Source organism: Tursiops truncatus, chromosome 18 (assembly GCF_011762595.2).
Source record: "Tursiops truncatus isolate mTurTru1 chromosome 18, mTurTru1.mat.Y, whole genome shotgun sequence".
Lineage (NCBI taxonomy): Eukaryota > Metazoa > Chordata > Mammalia > Artiodactyla > Delphinidae > Tursiops > Tursiops truncatus.
Genome location: NC_047051.1, coordinates 34,424,367 through 34,436,758, shown reverse-complemented (window position 1 = coordinate 34,436,758; position 12,392 = coordinate 34,424,367). Strand labels below are relative to the sequence as shown.

At 37.9% G+C, this 12,392-nt stretch overlaps 1 pseudogene; it reads right to left on the bottom strand.

Moving 5' to 3' along the window:
• Positions 1 to 398: 398 nt before the first annotated feature.
• On the bottom strand, positions 399 to 7,381 carry LOC141277102 (ferritin light chain pseudogene; annotated as a pseudogene).
• Positions 7,382 to 12,392: the final 5,011 nt, after the last annotated feature.

Genomic DNA, 12,392 nt, shown 5'->3' with positions numbered 1-12,392 from the left:
TAATATCTGATCATTAGCTGGATTGAAGCCAAGAGGTGGTTCACAAAGTTGCTGCACATTAGAATCACCTGGGGAACTCTGAGACCTCCCCGTGCCCAGGCTCCTCCCTAGACCTACTGAATCAAAATTTCTGGGGCTGGGATCCAGACGCCAATGTTTTTCTTAAAAGCTCTTCAGGTAATTCAAACGAGCAGCAAAGCTTGAGAACAAGCCCAATAACGGAAACAAACTTATTTCACACAGATAAAGTGGGGCAATTCATATGTTAAAAGAACATGATGAATATATATATATATATATATATATATATATATATATATATATCTATATATATCTTTTCTCTTTATTCTGTTGGTGTTTCAAATAGGCTTTTCGTTTTTCTTCTGCAAAAAGCGTTATTGTTTCCATTTGGTCCAAGGCTTGGTAGAGGGCTCCAGGGCAGTTACAAAGCTGCCTAGTGGCTGCAGAGCGGTGCTTCAGGCAGAAGCTCTGACGCCAGAGGGGCTTCTCAGAGGCCGCTGGACTTCAGAGACTCCTGTTTGTGCTCGAGGGTTAGCCTTTCAAAGAGATACTCGCCCAGCACAGCCTGTGGACCCACCAGCCTGCGGAGGTTGGTTATGTGGTCGCCCATCTTCTTGATGAGTTTCACCTGCTCCTCCATGAAGCGGCTCTCCAGGAAGTCACAGAGGTGGGAGCCTGCGCAGGCAGAGCCCAGGGCGCGCAGGTCCGATAGTGCCTGGTTCAGGTTCTTCTCCCTAAGAATGGTGGCTTCCACAGCATCCTGGGTTTTATCCCACTCATCTTGAGAAGGCTTCCGCACATCCTGGAAGAGGGCACGGCCGCAGCACTGGTTTTGCATCTTCAAAAGAAGCTGGGCACCCTCACACTTCTCCTCAGCCAGTTGGCGAAAAATGTGGCCCACACTGTCCAGAGTCCCATTGTTGCTGTCGAAATAGAAGTTCAGAGAGAGGTAAGTGTCCACAGGTTCATGTTGAATAGGCGGTGGACGGCCGCCTCCACCTCGATGGAATAATTCTGACGAACCTGGGAACTCGTGGTTGATCAGTGATAAGGAGCTAAGCTCAAAAAAATGGTGTTGGCCTGTCCTGGAGGCTGAGGATCGCTGAGTGGATGATTCCAAAGGTTGCGACAGGAAAAATGTTGGAGGGTGGTCGGGGGCTGGAGCAAGGAGCGTCCCTGGGTCTGTTCATTCCAAACACTGTTGAAGCAAAAGACAGATCTGCAGGACCGCCGAGCGCACTGCCTCAAATAGGCTTTGATATAAATGAACAAGAAGTCCAAGAAAGGAAAAAACTTACCCTTCCCCCCACCAAAATAGCTGGCGATACTAGAATCTAGATTTGGGAAGGGATTCTTCCATTACTTTCTTAACATTCCAAGCCACTAGAGCAGTGGTTCTCAAAGTATGGTCACCTTGTAACCAAGCAGTACCTTATGGGGCCTTCCTAGGACAGACCCATCCTCCATATCCTCTGCTGTAGTTCCTCTCTGAAGTACTCAGATAATAGTATCTCAGGCATATTTCTTGAGTTTTCAGATGCTAAAAACCACCCCCCAATGGAGGAAATTAACTCCTTGATGATCATGAGCATGTAGCTCCCAGACCTTCTGGCACCTAAGGATGGATAATGTTACCTGCCCTGTGGCCTCAACATCAACCAATCATAGGATTTTGCACAAGCTGATCACATTCCCTGGGATGTCCCTCCCTCACCTGGCCTTTAAAAATGCTTTGCTGAAATCCTTTGGAGATTTCAGGGTTTTTTGGAACACGGGCCATCCCTCTCCTTGCTTGATCCTGCAATAAACCTTTCTCTGCTCCAGACTCCAACCTTTAAGTTTGTTTGGCCTCACTGTGCTTCAGACACAGGAACCTGCATTCGGTAACAACCTGACCAGCTTTACCAGCGTCCCCTGATAATGTGTCAGATATTCAAGTTTTAGGGCCCTGTCCCAGCCCTATGGTATCAGCAACTCTGGTGGGGCTCAGTGATCTCTGTTGTAACAGGCCCTCCAGGTGATTTTTATTCACGTTAAAGTTTGAAAATATCTGCATTGTCAGCTGGCCAAAGCGTCCACCAGCAGGTGAAGGGGAGTGGCGCCTGGAAAAGATAGGGACCAGCCAAGGCAAGTACAGCAGCATTTGCCGTGGTAGTAATGGAGAATGCCTTTTCTCCACTGGTTGGCACAGACTAGGATCTGGGAGCAGTGGCAGGGTTATTTAGGATGCTTTACATTTCGATGTAGAGTGACGGCTGTCCTGGTTTGCCAGGGACTTCCCCTCTGTGAGCACTTAAAATCTCATCCTGGCAAACCCCTTAGCCCTGGGTTTGAAAAACGTAGGGAATAACATGAAATTTAGGGGAAACATGATCTAGGTTTTGGGCAAGTCACAAGTGCTAATTAAAGCTAAGCAAGTATGGACAACATCTAGCGTTCTTTACCCAGTTGCGGGGAGGTGAATCTGATTGGGTGAAAGGACTTATTGTTAAGAAATCTTCGTAGAAACATCCCCTTCTGCTTAGTCGGCTGGTTCTCAGTTCTGGCTAGACATTGGCATCGTCTGAGGAGATTTAAAATGATTTTATCAGTCTAGGATGACCAACCGTCAGTGTGAGGGTTTTTAAAAAAGTGCCTCAGATGATTCTAATGTGCAGCCAAATTTAGGTGCCACTGCTTAAGCTTTTGAACCACTGCTACATATTTTCACCTCATCTTACTATGAGAATATCCACCTGTAGTTGGTTTGTTTTTTTTCTTTTTCTTTTTTTAACTGTCTTATTATAAGATTTACTGTCTTAAATAAGATTGAATGTACAGGAAATCCTGCTAGTCCATCTGGTATAGCTGGATCCTTAGAATAATATCATTAAGATATATACCATTTAAGTATTGTGACTGGCCTTTTAAAAATTAACATATGCATTGAATTAGTACCATCTGTTTTGAAGTTGTCATGTTGGGGAGCTATACCTCTAATCTGCTGCCATTGCTAAATATCTGGACATCTCTTATTAGGAATTGCTTTTAAAAATCTTTAGGGATTAAAACCAAGATTGCTGTATTATTTGTACTGGGACCACAAAAACCTCACAAAGTTCCCCTGCTGTACCTTCTACCCCCATCTCTAACCCTTGGCAACTTCTAATCTGTTCTCCATTTCCACCGTTTTGTTATTTTAAGAATAATATGTAAACATAATCATGAATTACTTAATCTTCGGAGATTGGCTTTTTAAAATTTTTCCCTCGGCATCATTCCCTTGAAGTTCATTTCAATTTTTGCATATATTAATAATTTGTTCCTTTTTGTTGCTTGGTAGTATTCTATCATAAGATTTTATCACAACTTGTTTCAACATTCATCCATTGAAAGACATTTGGGTAGTTGCCAGTTTTGGGCTATTATAAATAAAACTGCTATGAACATTTATGTGTAAGTTTCTGTGGGAACTTAATTAAGTTTTTGTTTCTTTTGGATAAATGCTCAAGAGTACAATTACTGCGTTGTAGGGTGAATCTACTTTTAGGATTAAAAGAGACTGTCAAGCTGTTTCTCAGAGTGGATAAACCATTTTATTTTCCCACCAGTTACGTGATATAATTTTTCTACGTACTCGCGAGCATTTGATGTTGTCACTATACTTTTAGTTATTCTCTGATATCTCATTATGGTCTTAATTTGCATTTCCCTAATGGCTAATGATGTTGAGCATGTTTTCATGTGCTTCTTTGCCATGTGTATATTCTCTTCCATGAAATGTTTGTTCCTGTCTTCTGCCTATTTTCTAGTTGGATTTTTTTAAGTTGTTTGGAGAGTTCTTTGTATATTATAGATACAAGTCATTTGTCTTATATGGGATTTTCAAATATGTTTTCCCACTGTGTAATTTGAGTTTTCACCCACTTAAAAGGATCTTCTATGAAGCATTTTTAACTCATTTTGATGAGATCCAATTTATCAGTTTTTGCTTTTATTGATCATACTTTTGGTGTCAAGTCTAAGAATTATTCACCTAGTTCTAGATGTCAAAGATTTTCTCCTATTTTTTTTTCTAAAAATGTCCTGCTTTTACATTTAAGATTATGATCCACTTTGATTTAATTTTTGTGTAAGGTGTGGAGGTTTAGGTTAAGGTTCATTTTTTGTTTGTTTTTGTCGAGGGATGTCCAACTGTTTCAGTACCATTTTTTGAAAAGTCTATTTTTCCTTGATAGCTTTTGCACTGCTGTCAAAAGCAAGTTAAATGTATTTACGTCAGTCTATTTCTGGGTTCTCTATTCCATTCCATTGATCTATGTATCTACCCTCCATCATTACTGCAAAATCTTGAAATTGGGTAGATTAATTCCTCCCATTTTAATCTTCCTTTACAAATTGTTTTAGCTATTCTTCAGCCTCTTCTTACCATATAAATCTTAGAATAAGCTTATCTATATCCACAAAAACCTTAAGGACATTTTAAGAGTAATTGTGTTAAGCCTCTTGGGGAGAATTGACATCTTTATTATGTTGTGTTTTCTAATACATGAACAAAGTATGTCTCCCTATTTGTTTGGGACTTTTAAATTTTTCTTCATCAGCATTTTGTAATTTTCAGTATAGAGGTCCTATAAATGTCTTATTGGGCTTATATTTAAGTATTTATTTAGGTCAGTTGTAAATGGCATCACATATTTTTATTTAAGCTTCTACACATTTGTTATTAATATATAATTTGATAAAATTGTGTTGACCTTGTACTCTAAAACATTTACAAACTAATATTATTTCTCAAGCTTTTTGTGGATTCCTTGGTATTTTCTCCATTTAGATTATCATCTCATCTTCAGATACAGACAGTTTTACTTTTCCTTAGTCAATATAATAGGATATATTACTATTCAACATTCAGTAGGATATGTTCCTTCCTATTCAACATAGTAGGAATAGTCCTTTTATCTTTTAAATAAACTTTTTAAAAATTTAACTTTTAAATTTATGTATTTATTTATTTTTGCTTTATTTTCTTACTAGAACCTCCAGTAATATATTTAATAAAAGTGGTGAGAGCAGATATCAGTGCCTTGTTTATGATCTTACAGAGAAAGCATTCAGTCTTTCACAGTTAAATATAATGTCGGTATAGGTTGTTTGTAGATCCTCTTTATGAGTTTCAGTATGTTCCTTTTCTATTCCTAGTTTGCTTGAAGTTTTTTTTTCCTTCTTTTTTTAAAATCATGAATGGGATTGGATTTTGTCAAATGCTTTCTCTGAATTAATGGATAGGATCACATGACTTTTCCCCCTTAATCTATTGGATATTGTGGATTACATTGTTTGATTTTCAAATATTTAACCAACTTTGCATAACTGGAATAAATACCACTTGGTCATGGTATATTATTCTTTTTATATATTTCTGGATTTAATTTGCTAATATCTGACTGAGGATTTTTACAGCCAATTTCATAAAACATATTGGTCTGTAGTTTTCTTCTTTCTATACTATCCCTGTCTGGTTTTGGTATCAAGGTAATACTGGCTTCATAAAATTAATTAGGAACTGTTCCCTCTACTTCTATTTCTTATCAAGTCATGTAAAATTGGTGTTAATTCTTTAAGTCTTGGGTAAAAGTGAAACATCTAAGCCTGAATATTTCTTTTAGGAGTTTTTAAATGAAAAATCAATGTTTCTAATGGCTACAGGAAAATTGAGATTATCTATTTCATCTTGGCTGAGTTTTGGTAGTTTTGGGTGTAGAAGCATTGGTCCATTTCATCTACATTTTTGAATTTATAGTGTAGACTTTTTCATAATAACTTGTCCCTTATTAACCTGCAGGATATGTCATGGTATCCCTGGTTGCATTTCTGATATCTGTGATTTGTGCCATCTCTCTTTTTATCTTTATCAGTCTTGCTAGATCTTTATTGATTAGATTGTTTATTTCAAAGAACCAGCCTTTTGTTTCATTGATTCCCCCCCCATTTTCAGTTTCATGGATTTCTGTTTCATCTTTATTATTTCCTTCTTTCTGCTTGTTTAGTGTTTTTTCCTCTTCCTTTTTTACTATTTTAATATAGAAAATTAGATTATTGCTTTGAAATATTTTCTTTCCCAATTTAGTGCTATAAACTTCCCTTTCAACATTGCTTTCACTTCATTCCACAAACTTTGATCTGTTATATCTGCATTCTTTTATTCTCTGAATTTAAAATTTTTTCCTTGATGCTGTCTTTTTTACCCATGAGTTATTTGGAATTGTGATGTTTAGTTTTCATGTGATTGAAGATTTTCCTGTTGTCTTTGTTATTGATTTCTAGTCTGATTCCATTATGGCTAGAGAACATACTCTCTATGATTTTAATTCTTTTAAATCTGCTAATGTTTTTTTATCACCCAGTATATGGTATATGAGTGAATGTTCCATGGACACTTGAATATGTATTCTGCTCTTATTGAGTGTGTTCTTTAAATGTCAGTTATATCCTGTTGATTGATGATGTTTTCAGTTCTTCCACATCCTTGCTGATTTTTCTCTCTGGTAGTTCTATAAATTGCTGTGTTGAAGTCTCAAATAATAATTGTGGATTTAAAATTTTCTCCTTTTACCTTTTTCAGTGTTTGCTTCATGTATTTTGAAGTTCTGTTGTTTGGTGCACACACATTTAGTATCACTAGGTCATCTAGGTGGATTATTCCTGTTATCTTTATGTAATGATCCTCTTTGCCCCTAATAATTTCCTTTGCTCTGAAATCTACTTTATCTGATATTAATATAGCCATTCCTGCTTTTTCTGATAAACGTTCACAGGATATATCATTTTCATCCTTTTATTCTGAACTACCTATATCATGATGTTTAAAGTAAGCTTCTTATAGACAGTATATAGTTGGATCATGCTTCTGATTTTTCATCTACTCTTCCAATCTCTGTCTTTGACTTGGTTATTTAGATCATTTACAGTTAATGTAATTATTGCTATGTTAGATTAGGTCTACCATTTTATTTTTTGTTTTGTCTTTTACCTTAGTTTCTCAATCCTGTGTTTCTCTTATTTTGCCTTCATGTAGGTTACTTAAACATTTTTTAATAAGTCCATTTTAATTTAATTTATTTATAATCATTTGTGTATACTGTTTGTATAGTTTTCTTAGTGGTTGTTTTTGGCATTACAGTATACATATGTAACTTATCATAGCCTACTGGAATCAGTGTTTTATTACTTCAAGTGAAGTTTCAAAATTTTACTTCCATTTAGGTCTCTTAATATTCCCCAGTTTTAAAGTATGATTTTCTGTAGTATTTCCTTTCTCTGCATTGAGAACCACATCAGATGGTGTCATCATTTTTGCTTTGACCATCAAGAAACTCATGAGGCTAATGATAGTCTCTGATATTTACCCCATTTGTTTTCACCCATTCCATTGTTCCCCTTTTCTTTCTGAAGTTCCCAGTCTTCTGTTATTGTTTTTTTATGTTTTCATAACAGTAGGTGATATCTGGGCTTTCCAGTGCCATTGGATATGAGTTTCAGGAAACACTGAGCCTGGCTCACTTAATGCTACTGAGTTGGAGGGTTTGTATATGTTGGGCCTGTTGGCGCAGCAGATGCTAGCAGATTAGACTAATGTTGATGGGACTAGTGCCACAGGAGGATGGGTTCCCATTCAGGCTATGCTGCTGCTACAGTAGATCAAGTCCCCCTCTACCCCAAGTGTGGGGCAGTGACCTGATGCTGTCACTGCTTTGTATTAGGCTGCTTTTGCCTCAGGTGTGTGGTGGGATCCCTCGGAAGCTGCTGCTGCTGTCAATCACAAGGTAAATTCATTTCAGAAATACTTAAGTATAAATATATAGCCTGGCTGTTGTAGGACCTCTGTATTTGTTTTTTATTGCTTTCATACAAATTACAAAAAAATTAGTGACTCAAAACAATGTAATGTTATTACCTTACAAGTCTGACATTGGTCTCAATTGAGTAAAGTAAAAGTGTTGGCAGGATCGACAGATGAATGGATAAAGATGTGGCACAGGGCTTCCCTGGTGGTGCAGTGGTTGGGAGTCTGCCTGCTGATGCAAGGGACACGAGTCGTGCCCTGGTCCGGGAAGGTCCCACATGCCGCAGAGCGGCTGGGCCTGTAAGCCATGGCTGCTGAGCCTGCGCGTCCGGAGCCTGTGCTCCGCAACGGGAGAGGCCACAACAGTGAGTAGCCCGTGTACTGCAGAAAAAAAAAAAATGTGGCACGTATATACAATGAAATATTACTCAGCCATAAAAAGAAATGAAATTGAGTTATTTGTAGTGAGGTGGATTGACCTAGAGACTGTCATACAGAGTGAAGTAAGTCAGAAAGGGAAAAACAAATACAATATGCTAACACATATATATGGAATCTAAAAAAAAAAAAAGAAAAAATGGTTATGAAGAACCTAGGGGCAGGGCAGGAATAAAGATGCAGCCATAGAGAGTGGACTTGAGGACACAGGGAAGGGGAAGGGTAATCTGGATGAAGTGAGAGAGTGGCATGGACATATATACACTACCAAATGTAAAACAGATAACTAGTGGGAGGCAGCCGCAAAGCACAGGGAGATCAGCTCTGCTTTGTGTCCACCTAGAGGGGTGGGATAGGGAAGGAAGGGTGGTAGGGAGATGCAAGAGGGAGGGGATATGGAGATATATGTATATGTATAGCTGATTCACTTTGTTATGAAGCAGAAACTAACACACCACTGTAAAGCAATTATACTCCTATAAAGATGGTTAAAAAAGAAAAAAAAAAGTATTGGCAGAGCTACATTCTTTTCTGGAGGCTCTTAGGGATGTTTCTGTTCCCTGGACTTTATCTGCTTCCAGTGGTCACTTGTAGTCCTTGACTCAGAGTCCCCTTTCTCCACCTAAAAAACCCAAAATGTTGCATCTCTCTGATTCTGCTTCTATTAGGACATCTCTCTCTTTCTCTTTCTACAGTTGGAAATGGTTTTCTGCTTTTAAGGACTCATGCAATTAGATTTGTTCCATGAGGTAATCCAGGATAATCTTTCTATCTCAGGGTCTGTAACTTCAGTCATATCTGCAAAGTCCTCTTTACCATGTAAGGTAACATATTAATAGGTTCTAGGGATTAGGGTGAGGGCATTTTTAGGAGCCATTATGCTGCCTACCACATCCCTAACAAGTGACCTTGAGAAAATTACTGAGATTCTTAAAGCCTTACTTTCCTCAAACATAAAATGGAAAGATAGCTAGTTAATATCATGAAAGTGAAACAGTATATATGAAATCAACTAATTCAAAAAATAAGATTTCTTCTTTTTCTTTATGATTTACATGATTCTCAGAGTTCAGTTACTTGAAGAGTTACTTTTTCTTAAACAGAACTAAGGAATTTCAGGGTTCAGGTGCTGTAAGATTGTCTGAATTATCTGAGTAACAATTAGCTAAGCACAGGTGTAAAACATTTGATTTACTCCCTGGTGTTCTTTATCTTCTCATCCCACTAAATCCATATCCCTTGTCTAGCTCCAGCCAGTAGAGTCAGGGCTCGTTTTACTGTTTAACTAAAGTTCAAATCACGTAAAAATCAGGAGAAGAGAAATGGTTAAGAAAAAATATAATCTGTCATGTTAAAGACATTCGGCACTTACCTAGACTCACAGGTAACATGAGAGAACATGAGAGCTGGCTTGTGAGAGCTAACCTTGTTCCATTTCCCTCACTGTCTTGATGAAAAGCTTTGAGGCTCAAAGAAGGAAGTGACCCTGCCAGAAGCATACCATGAGTCAGTGATGAAAGGGAGACTCCTTGGCTTCTGTAGAGCCATGCCTCCATGCACAAGGTATTAAAGAAGCATTAATTAAATTCCCCTTTACCTAACAATGTGGAGCTTAATCATAAGGTTTGGGCTTCTTGTCTCCTTTTCTTTTGCATTCTCTTTTACATCCAGGGGACCTTAGTTTTTAGTTGCTCTCTTGAACTGGATTTACAAGGCATTTATTTTCACTAGCTCTTATTTTCTTGGATTGTAGGCTGAATTTTTAAGAAGTTGCGGAAGAATACTGAACTGCCAAAGTTAACAGATTATTGGCAAAGAAATAAAAATAAATATAATGCCAATTTCCCTGGGTATTCCCTGTGTACTTTAGGGGTAAAAATAGTATTTGTAAAGTGATTTCAAAATGTGCAGATATTACCTGTGGGACATAACCTACTGGTTAAGAGCACTAACTCTGAAATTAATTTGCCTGGATAATTTTTCCCCAGCTCCACCACTTATTAGTGGTGGGATTTCAGGAGTGGTACTTCTTTGTGTTTCACTTCCTCTTTGAAAAACAAGGGCTTAATAACCTCACCCACTTTACAGAGCTGTGGCGTGGAGTTAATACATGTAGAGTGGTTAGGAATCCATGCCACTCTTGTCTTTTAAAATCAATCTTACTATTGTTGTTACTACTATTATTATTTTGTTAGCTGTCCTTGAAAAAGTTTGCCAGCAGAACTCACTTGCTTTTCTTTCTGTTGTATATTCTCTACATCCTACTTAAGCGTTCTACCAAGCCTTAAGAGACACTTTTCAGATATTTTACACCTCTTTACTTGTTTGTCTCAGCATAAGTAAAAGGAGTGTGGCTCCCCTTGATCAAACAAACCAGAACTTTGGCTTTCTCCATTCATACACATTGGTGAACAGATGTGAGAAAACGACTCCATGAGGCTTTCAGTCTGGAGCCAAACATCCAGGCTCTGTGTAACTCGACACTATTATGCACACATGTTGGTCCGTTAGGACCCAAAAGAATCTCAACTAAGCCCATCATTATTTCAGGAATATGAAGAATGCTTTTTGTGAAGTAGTTGAACATAACAGAAATACAAGAAAAGTCAGAGGTGTTTCGTATCACAACTTTTTGAGAAATGCTCAGAGCTCTAAGATGTAGCTGACAATTCCCCCATCAGCTAATGCTTTCAAAATTACCATAAATTTCACCATAAATACATTTTTTTCAGCAATGGCAATAATGCGGTGACTATACTGCTCAATTCTTCACACTGTCAGCATTAAATACATTAAAAGGGTAAGTTAAAATATCTGTCTGGAATGGGAGAAAATATTTGCAAATGAAGCAACCGACAAAGGATTAATCTCCAAAATTTACAAGCAGCTCATGCAGCTCAATAACAAAAAAACAAACAACCCAATCCAAAAATGGGCAGAAGACCTAAATAGACATTTCTCCAAAGAAGATATACAGACTGCCAACAAACACATGAAAGAATGCTCAACATCATTAATCATTAGAGAAATGCAAATCAAAACTACAATGAGATATCATCTCACACCAGTCAGAATGGCCATCATCAAAAAATCTAGAAACAATAAATGCTGGAGAGGGTGTGGAAAAAAGGGAACACTCTTGCACTGCTGGTGGGAATGTGAATTGGTTCAGCCACTATGGAGAACAGTATGGAGGTTCCTTAAAAAACTACAAATAGAACTACCATATGACCCAGCAATCCCACTACTGGGCATATACCCTGAGAAAACCATAATTCAAAAAGAGTCATGTACCAAAATGTTCATTGCAGCTCTATTTACAATAGCCCGGAGATGGAAACAACCTAAGTGCCCATCATCAGATGAATGGATAAAGAAGATGTGGCACATATATACAATGGAATATTACTCAGCCATAAAAAGAAATGAAATTGAGCTATTTGTAATGAGGTGGATAGACCTAGAGTCTGTCATACAGAGTGAAGTAAGTCAGAAAGAAAAAGACAAATACTGTATGCTAACACATATATATGGAATTTAAGGGAAAAAAAATGTCATGAAGAACCTAGGGGTAAGGCAGGAATAAAGACGCAAACCTCCTAGAGAATGGACTTGAGGTTATGGGGAGGGGGAAGGGTGAGCTGTGACAGGGCGAGGGAGAGTCATGGGCATATACACACTAACAAACGTAGTAGGGTAGATAGCTAGTGGGAAGCAGCCGCATGGCACAGGGATATTGGCTCGGTGCTTTGTGACAGCCTGGAGGGGTGGGATAGGGAGGGTGGGAGGGAGGGAGACGCAAGAGGGAAGACATATGGGAACATATGTATATGTATGACTGATTCACTTTGTTATAAAGCAGAAACTAACACACCATTGTAAAGCAATTATACCCCAATGAAGATGTTAAAAAAAATATATCTGTCTGATTGCTTCTGACATAACCCCCAGATCGCTTTGATTTCTGTACTCCATCAATTATAATGTGGAACATTAAGACAAATTATTTCTAAACACTAACAAGGAATGTAGTAACAAGTGGCAGACAAGGGGAATTTTGCCATAGCATGGTGCTTATTTTGTTACAAGCAGGAATGCAAACCCAAAA